Raw genomic sequence first — 19,895 nt, 5'->3', positions numbered from 1 at the left:
TATATATATATATATTCATATTCATAGAGATATATATACACATATACTTGGATATATAAGAATATGAGTGGGTCTGCTGAATCATATAGTAATTCTATTTTTAATTTTGGGGGAAATCTCCATACTGTTTTCCATAATGTTTACATTAATTTACATTCCCATGAGTAGTATGCAAAATTCTCTTTTTCTTCACAGTCTTACCAGTACTTTTTGGCTTTTGGCTTTTTAACTTCTTACTTAGAGTGAAGTGATATCTATTGTGGCTTTGATTTGCTTTTCTCTGATGATTAATGATATTTAGATTTATTGCCCATTTTTTAAATCAAGTTCTTTTATTTGCTGTTCAGTTTTTAGAAGTTTATATATATGTATATATGTATATATATTGGATATTCACACCTTGTCAGATATATTATTTGCAAATATTTTCTCCCACTCTATGGGTTGTTTCTTCACTCTGATGAGTTTTTCCTTGGATGTTCAGAAGCTTTTCATTTTGTCATCCATTTGTGTGTTTTTGCTTTTGTTTCCTGTGCTTTTGGGGTGTTGTCCAAAAAATTTTCACCCATTCCAATGTCATGAAGTATTTCTCCTACATTTTTTCCTAGTAGTCTCATTGTTTCAGTTCTTACATTTAAGTCTTCAATTCATTTTTACTTGATTTTTGTAACTGGTGAGAAATAGGGGTCTAGATTCATCTGCTATATATTTAGGTCTTTACTACAATGTGGATACATTTTCTTAGCACCATTCATGAAAAAGATTGTCTTTTCTCCACTGTCTGTTCTTAGAATCTTTGTTGAAAATTAGTTGACTGTAGATATTAGATGACTCTAGCTGCTATACTGTTCCATTGATACTCGGTCTACGATTATACCCAATGCTAAGATGTTTTGATGATTGTGGTTTTGTAGTTTATTTTGAAGTCAGGTAGTATCATAACACTGCTTTATTCACTTTGCTTAAGATTGCTTTGGCTTTTTAGGGTATTTTGAAATTTCATACAAGTTTTAGGATTTTTTCCCTAGATCTGTGAAGAATATCATGGGTATTTTGATAGGGATTATATTGAATCTGTAGATTGGGGTAATCTGAACATTCTAACAATATTAATTATTTCAGTCCATGGACACAGGATCTTTCCATTGTGTGTGTGTGGCTTCTTTAATTTTTGCATTAATATTTTATAGTTTTCAATGTAGAGATCTTTTCCCTCTTTGGTTAAATTTATTCCTAGGTATTTATTACGTTTTGTAACTATTGAAAATGGTATTGTTTTCTTGATTTCTATTTAAATAGGTTGCTACTGGTGTATATCAGTGCTACCAACTTTTGCATGCAGATTTGGTATACTGCAACTTCATTGAGATTTTTAGTTCTAATATTATTTTTTAGTTCTAATAGTTTGGGGGATTTTCTATATAAATGATTATGTCATCTGCAAAGAATAACAATTTACTTCTCCTTTTTCCAATTTAGATGTGCTTTCTTTCTTGATTTGGCCTAATGGCTCTTCCTAGGGCTTCCAATACTATATTGAATTTTTAAAAAATGGTAAAAGTGGACATTCTTTTCTTATTCCAAATCTTAGAAAACTTTTAAAATTTCCCCATTAGTATAATGTTGGCTATTAGCTGATTACATACACCCTTCATTATATTGAAGTGTATTCTTTTTTTACCTAATTTGTTCCACATTTTTATTAAGAAGGGATGTTGAATTTTATCAAATGCCTTTTCTGCATCTATCGAGGTAATGATATACTTTTGTTCTTTGTTCTGTCAATGTGGTATATTATTGATTTCTGTATTTTGAACCATCTTTACATCCCTAGAATGAATCCCACTTATCATGAACAATCTTTTTAAGGTGCTGTTGGATTCAGTTTGCTAGTACTTGATTGAGGATATTTTTTTGTCTATGTCCTTCAAGGATATTGGTCTGCAGTTTTCTTTTTCTACTTTGTCTGGTTTTGGTATCAGGATAAAACTGGTCTTGTGTAATGTGTTTGGAAGAGCTCTTCTCCCTCTTCAATTTTTTAGAATAACTTAAGAACTGATATTAATTCTCTTTGAATGTTAGGTAGAGTTCAGTAGCAAAGCTGTCTGATCCTGGGTGTTTCTTTAATGGGAGACATTTTATTATTAATTCAGTATCATTACCTCCTAAGCAATTGTTCACGTTTTTTATTTTTCATGAGTCAATCTTGGTAAGGTGTATCTGTTCAGGAATTCTCCCATTTCTTCTAGGTTATCAAATTTGTTGGCATATACTTATTCACAATAATCTTTAATAATCAGAATAATCTTTATTTCTATGCCATCAATTGTAATGTCTCACTTTTCATCTCTGATTTTATTTATTTGGTTCTTGTCTTTCTCCTAGTCTGACCAATGGTTTGGCAATTTCATTTATCTTTACAAAGAATGAGTCCTTTGTTCATTAATCTCTTGTATGATTTTAAGTCTTTTTTGCATTTATTTCTGCTCTGATCTTTATTTCTTTTCTTCTATAAATTTGTGGTTTGGATTTTTGTTTGCTTGTTTTTCTAGTTTCTTGAGATGCAGTGAATGGTTGTTTGTTTCAGATCTTTCTCATCTAGACATTGGTAGCTACAAACTTCCCCCTGAGTACTATTTTTGCTGCATCCCTTGGGGTTTGGTATGTTTGTCTCCATTTTTATTTGTTTTTAGAACTTTTAAAAAGTCCTTCTTGATTTTTTTCCCTTAATCCATTGGTTGTTCATGAGTAAGTTGTTTAATTTCCATGTATTTATATAGTTTCCAAAGTTTTTTGTTATTGATTTCTACTTCTATTGCATTATGTTCAAAAAGACACTCGATATGATTTCAATTTTTAAAAATTTGTTGAGATTTGTTTTATGGTCTATCATTTGATCTATCCTGGAGGATGTTTCATGTGTTGATTAGAAAAATTTGTATTCTTCAGCTGTTGGATGGAATATTCTATAGATGTCTGTTAGATCAATTTGGTCTACAGTGCAATTTGCCTCTGCTGTTGCCTTTGATTTTCTGTCTGAATAAACTGTCCTTTGCTTATTAGAGTCCCCTACTATTATTATATTGGAGTCTCTCTCTTTCTCTCTCACTGTTTCTTCCTCCTCCTCCTCCTCCTCCTCCTCTTCTTCTTCTTCTTCTTCTTGACATATTAATAGTCGTTTTATATATTTTGGGTGAAAACTACAACATCTTTTTAAGTCAGGAAGTTCAATGCCTCCAGCTTTGTTGTTCTTTTTCAAAATTAATGTAGCTACTTATGGTGATTTGTGGTTCCATATGAATTTAAATTTTTTTCTGTTTCCTTAATAATAGAAAACTGAGATGTTTGTTGGGAATTGCACTAAACCTATAGATCACTTTGGACATTATTCAGATACTTTCTTTTCCTGTAAATTCCATTCCTGACTCCAATAGGCAGAAGTGGCTCCACATTGCACCAAGCCCCATAACATTCTGCACTAAGCTCCATGACATATCACACAGAAGCATCTGTTACCTTTATTTCCTAATTCCCTGTATTTTGGATTATACCATTCTTACCATTCATTCCCTGACACAGAAAATAATCACCCGGTTTAAAAAAATGAATTAAATACAACAACAACAAAAAAATACAAAAGCTTTTACTTACTGCATTTTACAAAATAATGAATCAATTTGTTCTCCTTTATTTTCAACACAATTTACTTGAAAATAGGGGATGTGCTTCTTACAAATAACACTGGATAAATTCATACGCTTTTAAATATTGTGTTCACTTATTTTCAATAGTGAGTATAATTACATAGAAGAACCTGAGTAAAAAGAGGAATTAAGCAATGTTTAATTTTAACTGACTATAAATTGCTATTGATATGCTTGCAATCCAAAACAATTCCCATTCCCTATATCCAAAATTATTGTCAGTAACTTCCATAAAAGTGTTTTTGCCTTAGTAATATGGAATATTGTTTGTTTTATTTTAACTTGAATGTTTTCGATTCTTAGTCTTGTGTTTGTCTTTATTAAGGAAGTAACTTAATAATTTGATATCATCAAGTTTTGATACATCAAAAATACATTATAGTGTTTATTGAATATGCATAGAAAATGTCTTGGGAAAATTGTAGGAAATCAATTAATTTTTTGTCCATTCCAAACAAAATTTATAGGCATGTAACCAAAAAGTTAATTATTTCTCTTATTAATTTTAAGAGCAGATACTCATTGGAAATTCTATCTAGAGATTCTTCACTTGCTTCCAGCTGCAAAGTTGGAGAGTCTCTGAAATTAAATAATTTTATGACTTGTAAAAGTTTAAAGACTCAAAAGCTATGATTTATTTGTTATGCTGTTTGACTCTAAAGCAAATGCACACCAAACAAAACTTCCAAAAACTAAAGAAAGAAAGAAAAGACCAGTCTACAAATTAAAATTACTTGATACCCAGACACAGTGTTAGCACCAGTTAAAATTAAATCATACCAAAATGTGTGGAAAATTCTAAATTAAATAGAATTTCTCCTCTGTGGGGATGAGGCAAAGCAGAAAGTAGGCTCAAATGATAAAATTCCCTTATTTTTTTACTTCTTTAATCTGATATTTGTCTATCTACTATTTTAATATACATTATTTCATTAAGCAACGATTTATTGATCATTTGATTTGTGCAAAGCATTGTATGAGGTCTCTACTTAAATTCTTATGTATTTTAGGATCATGAAAAATAAATGCTAGTGAAAGAGCCAGTTATGTCCACCGATTCCATATGCTGACTCTTTATGGTATTCTTGTCCTCCACATCTCACCCATTTAAATGGAATTTATAAAACTTCACATTAGTTTGGACAATTTTGGCAAAAATTTGATGTGGTGGCTTAACATATAGCATTTTCTTGTCCTTAAAAAAGTAATATAGCACTCTGTAGTTATAATATATATAACCAACTTTTTCAACCCATATGAAATGTGAGTAAAAATGTAAACAAGTTTAAAGGAGATGAAAGGGAAGGGGAGTGGGTATTGGAAAGAGCATATGCACAGGTTTCCTCTCTTGTTCTGAAGGCCAGGCACATCAAAGAGCCTTGGACAGGGTGGGTGCCAGCTGGCCAGCAGCAGTTGGACTGTGGAGTCAGAGGCCTCTCTACAGATATGCATCCTCTCTAATCCCACAGCTCATTATGTAGTCTGCTCACTTGGCCTTCCTTATGCTGTTTCCCTCATTTCAGTGCAGAGAAATTTCTGCATATCACATTAACTTTATTTCAGCCTGATTTACACTGAGGAAAATGGAATGTGCTTTAGTCCTCTGATTTGTTTCCGTTAAACTCTGTTCTTTGTCAGTTTAACCCCAGGAAGGATCATAATAGGTGTATGTATACTGCTCCATGTTATTCTGTACCTTGTCACCTTCATTTCCTTTTTGAGTCACATTTTGTTGGTTCCACTTCAAATTATAAAATGGATAGCTCCCCAGAGAGTATGACATCATACATCTTTAATGGATCTGACATGGAAATTAAATGCTTTTAAACCCTTCTGAAACAGTAGTAAGATGGATCCATTACCACATTGATTCCATTAATACAACATTTAATTAAAAAATTTGTAGCAACAAGTCAGTAAATGTAAAGCTTCCTGCTAATGCTCAGAAGAAAAAAAAAACACCTTTAGAAAAAAATGTGTGGACAGTAATACAAAATGCCCTTGTTGATGTGATCCATCCTCATGTGTGTATGATATTTTTGCATATGGTCCTGGGGGACAGAAAACTATAATTCTAATCATTTTCCATAGCTTTAATATCTGACTTCAGATCTAGGGTCGAGTGGGTGTCTAATAAACGTTGATGAAAGAATGAATGAACATATAAATTTGAATGATCATTGTGGAACTTAGAAAAACTATTTTCTTTTTTCAGCTTCTTGAGATGAACGCCACTGGCAAAAAAGTTTTTTTTCTTTTTTTTTTTTTTGTCTTTTAGAAAAACAGGAATACACCGTTGAATAGTTGCAATCTCTCTGATATTTCTGAATAAAATTCCCCTTGGATACCTCCCTGATCTAATCCTCTACTGTCCCTACTACAACCCCAAATCACTTTCAGTATCCTGGCCTCTAGCAAGGAGTTGCACATGTCAGAGCCTTTGTCCTTCCTGTTATCAATCGGGTATTCCCTTCTCTCCAATATCCCCCAGCATAAATTCAGATTTCACTGAGGTTCTTGTTTAAGTTTAATCTCAAAAATTTCAACCCTAATCGCACTCCATAAGTTCACTTTTCCATTTCCTTCTCCCCAGTATCTGTTGCCATGTGATATCATCTATCTATCTATCTATCTGTATCTATCTATATCTATCTATATCTATATATCTATATCTATATCTATATCTATATATATATATATATTTCTGTCTTCCCTACAAGGATATGAATGAACTAGGACTTGTCTACTTTATTCACTGTGTAGCCTTGGTATCCAGAACAGTGACCCTCAATAAATACTTGGAGAATGAATAAGCAAATTTAGGACTTATTTGGTTAGTAAGACGTTGTAACTGAGAGATTGCACCTATCGTAGAAAGAAAAATAATTTGGGGTAAGAAGGATTCCATTCTATCATTTACTAATTAACACCTTAGACAAATTATTTCTCACTGAGCCTCACTGAGCCCAGCTTTCTGCTGAACCTCAGCTTTCTGCTTAATAAAGAAGTAATAATAGTCCCTATGTTGAAAACACATGAGGGAAACTTCAGGAAGGAGCAAGACAGAGTCATGTTTTCCAGAACATGAAATCATGCCTAGTTGGGGATGAGTAATACTAGATTAGATTCAGTGAGATTTCTGAAACCCTGCATCTTATCTATAATTTAGAATTCATATCTCAGTTGCCTTCAAAACAATAACTTACTATAATGTTTTAGTCAGCTTTTTAACTGCTGTGAGTTAAAGATCTGACCAGAACAATTTTAGGGTAGGAAAAGTTTGAGGGCTCACTGTTTCAGAGGTCTTAGTCCATAGGAAGCCGGCTCCATTACTCAGGGCTCTAGGTAAGGCTGAACATCATGGCGCAATTAAATGGAAAAGGGAACCAGTTCACATAATGATCAGGAAGCAGAGAGAGAGAAAGAGAAAGGTCTCCATTTTCCAGATACAAATAAATACCCTATAGTTACACCCCAAATGGATCACTTCCTCCAGCCACACCCCATCTGCCTCCAGTTACTGCTCAGTTAATCACGTCAGGGATAAATTCATTAATTAGGTTAAGGCTATAAAATCATTTCTTCTCTGACCCTTCTTGCGTTGCTTTGGTAGACACCACATCTAAACCATAACATGTAGCAAATTAATGCAAACAAATAATTAAATTTAAAAAGCTACAAAGATGCTTAGAAAACCTAAACAGTCCTATAGTTAGTTCACTTAGAAGCAAGAACTGTAGGACAAATTTTTCCTTGATGTTTTCCTTGAGTCCCTTTGCCAACTGCCCTACCTAACTCCATGTGGCTCTGGGGGTGCTTCTAATCAAGGTTTTCCCATTTTTCACTAGGGGATGGGCAAATGACTCTGGCTGGCCAGTTAGCATCCTTTAATCTGAGACTGATTTAAATATTGGCAACATATCAGATGTCTTTCCTTCTGGAATGTCTATGCAAGCTGCTTGCCATATTTTTCACCACATGGAAAGGACCCAAAAGTAGGAATAATGCCAACTTAGAGAAAGAAGACTTAAGAGATAAAGTCTTTATGACATCTAAACAGGTCTGAAGTCAGCTCTACCTTTTCTACCCAGACTTTTCAAATTACCTTTTCTTTAAATAAGCTAGCTGGAGTTGTAAAAGGCTGAACATACAGAGACTATAGGGAAATTACAGAAAACAAGATAGGACTTCATCCAAAGCACAGAAGCAATAGGATGGGAAAATATTGAACTAATTCCTGCATTTCATAAAATAAAAGTCATTTTTACCACCTACTCCTACCCCAAGTCCCTGTTTTCATCACATTCTCATTTCCAGCCTGAGGAGAAGTACAGAGCCCAGTACTTAGAGCTGAAGAAATCCCAAATTTCAATAAGAAGTGATTCAAGGACAGAGGTTCCAACACCACTGCTGGTCAGCAAGAAGAGAGCCTTGTTCCTGTTATACAGGCTGGACTCCGGATACCTTTCCACACAGCATCATGAATACTCCAAAAAGATGGTTCTGAAATACTGTTAGTGCAAGTCACTTGAATTCAATAAGAAATCAGGCTGCTTACAAGCGAATGTTTCAAACCCACTCCTTTCCTAAATTTGCAGACATCTGATGGTTCACTGTAGAGCTGTGTGTATGTACAGTATATGATTAGTCATACATTCTTAGTTAAAAATGGGTAACAATTTTTTAAGTGTGACACAGGGAAAACTGGAGAATTCTGATGCCTCTCCCAAAGGACATAAAATCAAATATACTTATACATATAATTCTAAGATATTTTGTAGTCTTTTCACTATCAGTTTTTTAAGAGCACTAATGGAGATTTCTAGGAACTTATGTCCCTTACTGACATGTAATATCAGTTTTGTTTTAAAATAGATATGAGATCTAGCTGTCTCCTATTGAATTAGATACTAAAGATACTTGCAAAAAAAAATCAAATGATGAATGTCATTTCAGAAAATATAGCTGACACAAAATATGTTATTGATATTAATATGAAATGAAATTAATATTTTTAAATTAGTAATAAATACATATTAAATTTTTCTATTTTAGTTATTATAATAAAATATTTATAGATATTAACAAAAGATTTTTAAGTAAATAAAATAAACAGAAATAAAAGATCCTTGAAGTCCATAATAATTTTTGAGTATAATGTGTTTTTGAGACCCAACAGTTTGAGAGCTTCTGTAATAGATGAACCAAAAGAAAATGCACTCAAATAAAACTCATAATAATGATGTAAGTTTGCTATTAAATCTAAACTGTATATAATTTTTAAAGTCTTAAAATCATTGTGTAATCTTCAGAAAGAGGTTCTTTTTATAATTTGTTAAATTGCGTTTGTTATGTAATTTTACATTGATTTTAAAATGTTTATAAAAGACTGATTTGCTATGGAATGCTGCTGTAGTTAGTGCTCTGTACTACTAACAAAAAAAAAAAGATGATACTGCTCTTATTTTCCAGATGAAGAAGCTGGGCCTTTTCAGCAGAATGATCTAACGTGGGGGTTGGCAACTCTTTGTGTAAGGGACACAGATAATAAATATATTGGCTTGGCAGGCCATGTGATTCTTGTTTACACTTTTCAGCTCTGCTGTTAGAATATGGTAGGAGTAATGGGCATTACGTACACCAACAAGAGTGGCTGTGTTTCAATAAAACCTGACATAAGAACATCAAAATTTGAATTTCACATAATTCTCATGTATCATGAAATATTCTTCTCTTATTGTAAATATGTAAATATTATGATATATAAATATATGTGAAAACTATTCCTAAGGAGGGGAAAGTTAAATTTGTTCTACAAACTGTAGTTTGTTAACCCCATTCTAAAGTATGTTGCATTGAGCTCTAATCCTTTGAGATCCCCTGTGTCAGAGTTCCATGAGTGACTAAGTTTGGAAAATGCTGCAGCACAGATTCAAACTGTAGAGTATAATTTAAAGTCTCCGAAACAACCTTTAAATGTTTTTATCTCACTCAGTTTATCAAACCAATGGATTATATAAACTATTCTATTTTTTAAAATAATACCTGTTTTTCATTCTCAAACTACTGTTCCGTGGCATCAACATTCAGAATTATTTCTCTAAAGGAACCCAGATTCAAATGGCCATAGATAACCATGCATGAGACCTATGTATGATTTTCTCTATGTGATAAAATAGAAATTAAATCTGTGCATGCCTTCTCAGTATGACTGCCTTTTAATTACATGTAGGATGAATGAAATGTCAGACAAAACATATCCTCAATCTATACATAGCCCTCAGACAACAGTTTACAACCATTGTTATGTGGTATACTGTGACAAATGACATCAATGTTTCAAGATTCAATATACAAAGATGCAGTTTGGACAGATTACTTCTCTTGTCATGGATGATCCCATTTCATATGCATCTATGTTCTCAGGTAATAATTAGAGAAGGACACAGTAAAGATATAATCAGAGTATAGAAATTGTGCTTTTACCATTACATAGATAATTCTATGTGATCCCAGGATGATGTTTCCCAAACTTCTGTACAAATTACCTGGGATTTTTATTGACATGCAGTTTTTGATTATGTGGGTATACAGTGAGACCCAAGAATCCACATTTCTAACAAATTCTAGGTAACACTGGTTATCTATGGGTTCACGCTGGTTATCTAGGAATTCAGGATGCAGGAAGAAACTTCTAGCATTTTATAAATTCAGTGAAAGTAAATGACTATGCAATACAACCTGTATATTCATAAGATACCCAGGTGGCTCATATATGCATTCAATGCTAAAAATCCTCTTCTGTAGAGCTGATTTCCATGAACAAATGTTCTCAATTCACTGGTCAGTCTAGCCATATGAAATAACTCTCTACAATATTCAAATATAATCAGTATTTTTGGATAAACATGGAAAGAGGGGAAGAATACAATTTCCTTCTAAGACTCACATGTAGGCATTATCTTCACTCTGAAGAGCATAGAAATGACTTATAAGATAATCCTAGCTGATGAATGAATCCACATTCATAACCAGACATGCAAAGCAAGAGCTTGTAGGTTAGTTATAAAATAAATTCTGATAAATAGGGCACTAGCAAAAATAACTACATGGTAGAGCCACAAAATATCACTTTAGCAATACTTTGTTCAGTGAAAATGTTTTCATTAAAACTGGTAGAACCCCAACAGTGAAGCAACAACTTATACCTGCAGCACATCCTTTGGAAAGCTGTCACAAGGTGATAATTCAAACCCAGAATGGCATGTGGACATTATAAAAGGTATATATAGGCCATAAAATATAAACTATTTGAGGATATTTAATAAATATTTGTTGAATGAGCTCAAGAATACCAGACTTGTGTTCAGAATAAAAGAATTTCTATTTGTATGATTGTCCTGGTTTTTCAGACACAATTGCAATGTTCCTGGGCCTCAGAAATGCTATGTGTTATCATTTAAATTTTATTTGTGGGAAGTAGAAGGGGAGTTGAGAAGGGTATTATGTTTGTAATCCAAGTATTATAAATCACTAAGACACATTGGACACAATGCTAAGATGCTGGGTCTGGGGGGATTAAAGCATGTTTTTGTTAATAACGGTACTGAAAGTTCAAGAATGGAACCAAGATTGAGCTCTTGAGAAGTAGTACCTACTCAAATGAAAGACAGCAGCACAATTTCATTTGGCTCTGAGCCTCACTGGCAGAGTGGTGCCTCTCAAGGGCCTTTGAGTACCGGAGAACACTTCCTGGCACTGCATGAAGGAAGGGACCTGGTACATTTTCTTTGTCCACATACCTGGCTTCCTAAATCATCCAATTCTATTACTACCTTTCTCTTTGTTCCTTGTTTTCATTCCTCAGTTACAGGCTTACCTCCCCCAACCCCTAATCACAATTACGTTTTTATCCTTAGTCTTCAGGCACAATCTCTCTTCTGGCCCTGACCCTGGCTTCTCATGACAATAATTGGTCTTCATTTTTCCAGTGAACTCTTGACCTTCGTTGGGTAATGCCTCTCTTTATATCAGAGCCTCAGAATTGTTTGGTGCTTACCATCTGTTCTACTTTTTAAAGCAGGGTCAACACACTCCAGATTTGACCAAAACAGACAATATTTCTCAGTCTGACCACTATCCTTGGTTGACCTTGAGCTCCCATTCTTCGTCTTTTCATGGATATTTTCAGTTGTGTTTCTATTGACTGTATTTGTAGATCATTTCTTATTTGGGAGAAGGCATTTTCTTATTTTTTAAAGTCTCAGAGACAGCATTAGTCCTATACTTATATTATTTACATCAAATATTTCCTATTAGGGGGTACTGGGGATTGAATCTAGCAGCATTGTACCACTGAGCTACATGCCCTCACCTTTCTTATTTTTATATTTTTTCCTCATTTGAGATAGTGTCTCACTAAGTTGCTGAAGCTGGCCTTGAAATTGTGATCCTCTGGCTTCAGCCTCCCATGTAGCTAGGATTACAGACATACACCACACAGCACATGACTAATTCCTAAATTTTTATGATTAGGTGTGAATCTAAGAAAACAACAAAAATGTATTTTGAATGTCATCATATGCCCAGAAGGATAATAATAGGTGCTTAGGCTTTGGCTGAAAAATTTTTCAAAAGAAGCAGAGGTCACTCATGCATTATGAAAAAACAACATCCATCCACCTATGACCAATGCATTTTCCACATCTTTTACATGGGTCAAAATAAAAATAAAAAAGGTTAAGCACCCCAAGGTTTCATCACCACTACCAAAATAAAAATTATTTTTTTAAAAAATCAGACAGGCAGATAACTTTAGTGCAGACACTTTTGCTACATGTTACCTTATTGAAAGCACAGCACAGCAGCTCTTGCCAAGGATTTTCACATTGTCCATACTACCAATCTGAAACTCAAAGAGGTTTAGGAGCTTTATCCAAAGTCACACAATTAATCAATTAATAAGTGATGAAATAATCAAGCCCATCTGAATCCAAACTACAAGTACTTAATGATAAAACTATTTACTGTTTTATTTTTTACTACCAGCTGCTTCATTGAATATGTCCCAATATTATCTCAATCCTCAATAACAGTTTGAAATAGATTAAATTTCTGTGCTCTCTTCTTTTTGGGGTATTGAGGATTGAACAGAGGGCCTCATGTGCACAAGGCAATTCCTCTTACACTGAGCTACATTCCCAGTCCTTCAGTTTTCTTAATGAGGAACCTAGGTAGAGAAGTTGAGTAGCTTGCTTAAGTCTACATTGCTAATGAGGGGTAGCATCAAAATTTGAACCAGGCTGGCCTAAATCTATTGGCTTGCTTAATCAAAATACTCAGTTATTGACCTATTTTAGAATGTATCTTAAATTATGCAGCCACCAATGCTATTCATATCTTTATGATATTCATATATATATCAAAAATCCATATATGTGTATCAGTGCCTGTCTTTATTAGTCCCTACCATGGGTCAAAAAAATGCTAGGTTGTAAGCATATGGAAACAAAAAAGACACACTATTTATTTTCTTTGTTTTTCTTTTCTTTGTTAGAGCTTTATAGTTATACATAGTAGTTAAGTTATGGGCCAAGTTGTCCAGCTGTGCACAACCTCACCACCCTCAAAATTTCACACCAGAGAGGTACATTGGTTACAATCAATACACCTATACTGACACATCATTATCACCCAAAGTCTGTAGTTGACATTTGGGGTCACTCTTGGTGTTGTACATTTCGTGGGTTTTGACACACACATGATGATATGTGTCTACCATTATCATGTCATACAGAGTGATTTCGCTGCCCTGATAACCCTCTGTGCTCTGCCCATTTACTACTTCCTCCTCTCTAGTCCTAATAACCACTGATCTTTTACAGTTTCTGTAGTTTTGCCTTTTCCAGGATGTCATAGTCGGAATCATACAGTATATATTAAGTTTTAAGGGTTCTCTGTATATATTGGATATCAATCCTTTTTCAGGTGTGTCTTTTGTAAATATTTTCTCCAAGACTGTAGTTTATCTTCTCATCTCTTGAATGTGTCTTTCACAGAGTTTATTCTGAGTGTCTTTTTCTTCTTTTATGAGTGGATTTATAATAGTAGGCTTAACTATTTCTCTTTGCGGTTCTATCAACTTTTGCCTTACATATTTTGACATTCTAATTGTTAGGTACATACATCTTAAGAATTGTCATGTCTTCTGAGAGTATTGAGTCCTTTACCATTGTCCAATGCCCCCCTTATCTCAGATAAATTTCCTTTTCTGAAGTTTGCTCTGTCTGAAGTTATATAATTGCTCTTTATTTATTTTGATTGATAGTAACATAGTATATTTTTCTTCATCCATTTACTTTTAATCTATATGTGTATTTGTATTTAAGGTAGACAACAAATACTTCAGTCTTGTTTTTGATCCACTTTGGCATCTGTCTTTGAATCAATGTATTGTAAACCATGGAGGCTTAAGGTGATTTTCAATATATCTAGGTTAATATCTACCACACTTATTAATATTTCCCTTTCATTGCTCTTATTATTTTTTCTTAATATAATAGTTACATTTATTTCTTTTCATACTTTTTAAGGTGATTTTCTAGAGTTTACATTATACCATCACATTAGTGAAAGTACCATTATTCTAAAATATTCCTAATTCCTCTCTCTCATTCTTTGTATCATTACTGCCATCTATTTCATTTATACATAAGCAATAATAAGCATAAATATGTGTATGCTACATAATCTAATAAGTAGTTGCTATTATTTTAGACAAACTATTTTCTTTCAGCTCATTAAGAATCAGAAGAAAGGTTTTTGTTCTGTTTCTACTTGTTCCTTTTTGACTCTGTTCTTTTCTTTACATAGGTCCCAGTCCCAGACTTATGTCATTTCCTTTCTTTCTAGAGAACTTTTAGAATTTCTTCAATGTGCATCTACTGCTAATAAATTTCCCCAATTTTTATTTTCTTGAGAGAGTCTTTATTTCATCTTCATTTTTGAAGGATAGTTTCACAGGGTACAGAATTCTTCAATTTTTTTTCCTCTTAACATTAAATGTTTCATTCTACTGTCTTCTTGTTTGAATGCTTCCTAAGGAGAAGTTGAATATAATTCTTATATTTGAGTCTTTATAGGTAAGATTTTTTTCCTGTTTTTGAAGAATTTTTCTTTATCTTTGATTTTTGCAATTTGAATATTATATGAGTAGATATTTGTTTCTAATTTGTTTTGTTTTGTTTTGTTTTTATTTTGGGCATTTGTTTTACTTGGTGTTCTCTCTGAGCTTTGTGGATCTGTGATTTGGTGTCTGGCATTAATTTGGGGAAAATTATGAGTAACTATTGCTTCAGTTGTTGCTTCTGTTCCTTTCTGTTTCAATTATCCTTTTGATATTCCCAAGATATGTATGTTACCTTGTATAGTTCTCCCACAATTCTTAGGCATTCTGTTCTAGTTTTTTTTTCTCTCTTTCCATTTCAGTTTTGAAAATTTCTATTAACACATCCTCAAGGACAGAGATTTTTTCCTCAGCTGTCACCAGTTCAACAGCCCATCAAAAGCTTTCTTCGTTTCTATCACAGTATTTTTTCTCTCTACTGCTTCTTACTCTTATGATCTCTCTCTCTCTCTCTCTCTCTCTCTCTGTCGTGCATTGGTTCTTGTATATTTCTACTTTGTCCATTAGAGTCTTTGCACACTAATCATAGTTTTAAAAAGCTGTTTGACTGTTAATTTTAACATTCCTGCTATATCTGACTCTGGTTCTTTTGCTTACTTTGTTTGTTCAAACTATTGTTTTGGCCTTTTAGTTTTCTTTGCAATTTTTTGTTCAAAAGTGGGCATGACGTACTGGGTCGAAGTGCACTGAATGGGCTTTTCCTCATGTGATGGTAAGATGTGGGACAAAGGAAGCTTTAGTTCTACGAGTGGGTGTCATTTTTAAAAGTGCCTCTGGACTGTGAATTTCACAAGCATATCGTGACTTTTCTTCCATTAAGTGGGAGAGGATATCTAGAATGGACTCGAGTTGGGCATTTCCTTTCCTATAATTTGCATAGGCTCTGGTTAAATACTTTCTCCTGAGGGGAAACCTTACTAAGAAGGATAGAATGCCCTGGTTCAGACTGACTGCTTTCCCTCTCTCCATTATGGAAGTATGAGGAGACTGTCTCTCATATTCACTGTGAAAATCTGGTTAGGCTCTTAGAAGTAAAAACACGTGAAAATGTGTGAGAATCCCCATATGAATGGGTCCCTCTGGAGTTTTTAACTTTTAGACTTGTCCATCCTGAACCTCCAACAATTTATCAATTGTAGTTTAGAGTTCTCTACCCCAGTACTGATTTATGGAGGTGTTTACTTGTGGGTTTCTGTTTTATTTGTAGCTATGTGTATTCACCAGTCTGTTGAATTTTGAGAACTACACTTTGCCTTGTGACCTTATTTCTCTGATGGATTTAAGATCAGTTGTTGATTTTTTCAGGTGTTTTGTTATTGGTTATTTTGCTTTGTTTCATTAGCTGTTTGCCTGTTATTTGGATGAAGTGATTGCTTTCAAATTCCTTACATGTGGGACCAGAAATCAGAAGTCTTCTGACTAGGTTTCTTAAGTAGAAGTTTAGGTCATTGGTTTTAAACTTTGCTTCCACTTTAACATGGGTATGTAAAACTTTAAATGTCCATCTAAGTACTTTTTCATTTGCATCTCATGATTTTTTAATGTTTTTCCAATATCATTCAGTTTCAAATATTTTTTAATTCCCATCATAATAATTTCTTATTTGACTCATGGGCTATTTAAAAGTGTGTTGTTTAATTTCTAAATAGTGAAGATCTTATATCTATATTTCTGTTGCTGGTTTCTACTTTAAATCTGTTATAGTCAGGAATACTCTGTACAACTTTAATCTTTGGCATTTTGGGGGGTTTGTTTTAGAATCTGTCACATATTGATTTTAAATGTTCCATATATACTTGAAAGAATTTATATCTGCATTTTATTAATTATATCAAGTTGGTCAATCATGCTTTTCAAATTCTGTGTATATTTACTGATTATTTTATCTATCTCTTCCATCAAATATAAGGAGATATTAACATTACCATAACTCAGTGGTCCCCAAAGAAACAGAATGAATAGGGTACAAATCTCTATATTAAGAGATCTATTGTAAGATATTGGCTCATGTGATTGTGAGGAAAGTGTGAAATCCATAGAGGAGGGAGGCTGGCATACTGGAAGCTCAGGCAGAAGTTGATATTATAGTCGTGAGTCTGAAGTCCATAGGTCCACCAGGGGGCTGCACACTCAGGCAGGAATTAATGCTTCGGTATTGAAGCAAAATACCTTCTTTCCAAGAAACTTCAGTTTTTGTTCTAAGATGTTTAATTGGATAGATGAGTCACTACTTGTTATCAAGAATAATTTTCTTTACATAGAAACCAGTGATTATAGATGTAATCACATGTACAAAATATCTTCAAAGTAACACCTGTATTAGTGTTTGATTAAATTACTAAATTACTGAAGCCTAGCCAAGTTGACACATCACAACTGCAAATAAGAGTTTGCCAACTTCTCCCTTTGGCCTATCAGCTTTAACTTCATGCTTTGCCATTAGGTGCACAACATAGGTGCACAACTAAGACTGCCGTTTTTTGATAAATTGATCTATTTGTTACTATAAAACTCCTTTTATTTGATAGTTTCCTTTATCTGACATTTACATAAGCACAACAAATTATACTTAGGCTTTTTCATGGTATTTTCCTCTATTCATATATTTTTAGCCTATCTGTGCCATTTTGTTTAATGTGCTTCTTATAAAGAGAATATTGATCACTATTTCCTTTTGTCCAGTCTGACGATCTCCATTTTTAGTAAGCGTGCTTTGTTCATTTATATTCAATTATTAAAATGATTGCATTAGGGCTGGGGTTGTGGATCAGAGGTGGACTGCTTGCCTAGCATGTATGAGGCACTGGGTTTGATCCTCAGTACCACATTAAAAGTAAAATAATGTGTCCACCTATAACTAACAAAATAAATATTTTAAAAAATGATTGGGTTATGGCTTACCATTGATTTTCTATTTGTAATATTTGCCCTTTTCTTGCCTTGATTTGAGTAAACAAAGTAGTTTAGTACTATTCAATTTAATCTTTCCCATTGATTTTTAATGAGAACCTTACAACAATATGAGAACTTTAACTTCATCCCACCCAAATTTCTAAACTTTATGTTTTTATTTACTCATATTTTATTTCTGTATACACTACAGCTCAATACATTGATATTATTTCTGTCTTAAAAAGTCAACATATTCTTTAAAGGTTTTAAAATTTTTAAGTTTGCATGAATTAAAAACCAAGATGCTAAGAGAGTCTTTAGTCTCTGCCCTTCCAAGGACCCTTCATTGCTTTCTATAGCTCTTAGGTTTCATCTGGTACTTTTCTTCATCCTGAAAACCTTATTTCAGCTTCTTATATATGAGATTTACCAAAGACTAATGTTCTCAGCTTTTGTCAACTGGAAGTGCTTTGATTTTACCTTCATCTTTTATGGATATTATTGTTGGACATAGAATTATTCTAGTTTTTTTTTTCTTTTCAGTACTTTAAAGATTTTGTTGCACTGTCTTCTGACTTGCAAAGTGGTTTTCATTTCATAGTTTCCTTATGTAAAGTTCCTTTTGCCTCTGGTTACTTCTCAGATTTGTCCTTTATTTTCGGTTTTCAGCAGTCTGAGTGTGGTGTGCCTCAATGTGGTTTCCTTTGTATTTGTCTTGCTTGAGATTTACATGAGTAGTATGTATAGTTCCTTTAAGAATTACATTGCACAAAAATTTTCTGGTCCAGACATTCTTACAATGCAGGTTTATTTTACTAGGGGGTAAAAGGCTCCTACACTCAATAGACCTCAGGAGAGCCTCAAGCTTTTGCTGTTCTAAATCAGGGTAGCTGGTAAATTCTGAAGAACAAATTGCCATTTTGGAAAATATAAGGACCAACTTTAAAATGTCTTGATCTCTTGTATTATTATCAGGAAAATTTGAGGGGAGATAGTAATTTAAAATAAACAATTTGCATAACTGACATTTTTGTTGAGGTTTCATTTTATTTAGATTATTTGTCCTTTATTCATTCCTTGGAGTTAATAAGAATAAAGCATGACACTTCCCATGACCACAGTAGGTGTTGCAGTACAAGGATCCAACGAACTGGTGCAGTTAGCCAAAGGTTAGCTCTCAGAAGTGGCCAGGCACAGCAGTCCACCAGTCAGGATTTATGGAGTGCAGAAAAAGAGGGGAGACTAAATGAGGATAGGGATGACCTACCTTCAAATCCATGCCTTTTTCTGTCTTTGATTTTAGACTTCTCACCAATGAATACCTATTCTGTTTTTCTAAAATATAGTAAAGGGGCAAAAAACCTCTTAGACCACATCAAATCTTTATGTTTCAAATAGTTGTGGATCAAACCCTAACAACTTCTCTTTTTGAGACAACTAATCAGTCTAAGTAATTTTAACGTTGGAATAATAATATTCCTTAATTATATCAGAACTGCTCATTAATAACAATAACAACAACACTACAGAGCTCTTGATGTGCATTCAGTCTGGAAGGATTGGAGCCAAAATGAACATCCATGAACTCTGGATGACCAGTTCATTTGCATGTGGATGTGCTGATTTAATCTGGATATTGTGTTCGTGTATCTCAGGAGAAAAGAGCTAAGTTCTTATGTATGTTGGTTTGTATCCAAACAAACAAAAAAAAAGAAATATTAATTTGGGCATATAAATTCATTAAGATTATATGTTTAGGTATTTTTCTGCATAGGAAATACTGATGTCGCTATATATTTCTCTAAATAAAAGTAAGAAAAATTAAACTATAAAGTGATCTTTGTATTTTCTTCATATATTTGTAAACTATGACCTCTGATATTTAATAGAAAATAAAATATTTAACAGCTGCAGTGCTAATCTAAAATAACTAGTTTTATTTGTTCTTATAAATAAATGGGAAGATTTTACATGCCAAGAAATTCAAGCCACAAATAAGTATTTTTATAATTTACAATTTCTTTTTTTTTTTTTAGAAAGAGAGAGAATTTTAATGTTTATTTTTTAATTATCGGCAGACACAACATCTTTCTTTGTACGTGTGCTGAGGATCG

The sequence above is a fragment of the Marmota marmota genome, unplaced genomic scaffold (genome assembly GCF_001458135.2).
Source record: "Marmota marmota marmota unplaced genomic scaffold, marMar, whole genome shotgun sequence".
NCBI lineage: Eukaryota > Metazoa > Chordata > Mammalia > Rodentia > Sciuridae > Marmota > Marmota marmota.
Note: the sequence above shows the minus strand (reverse complement) of the source record.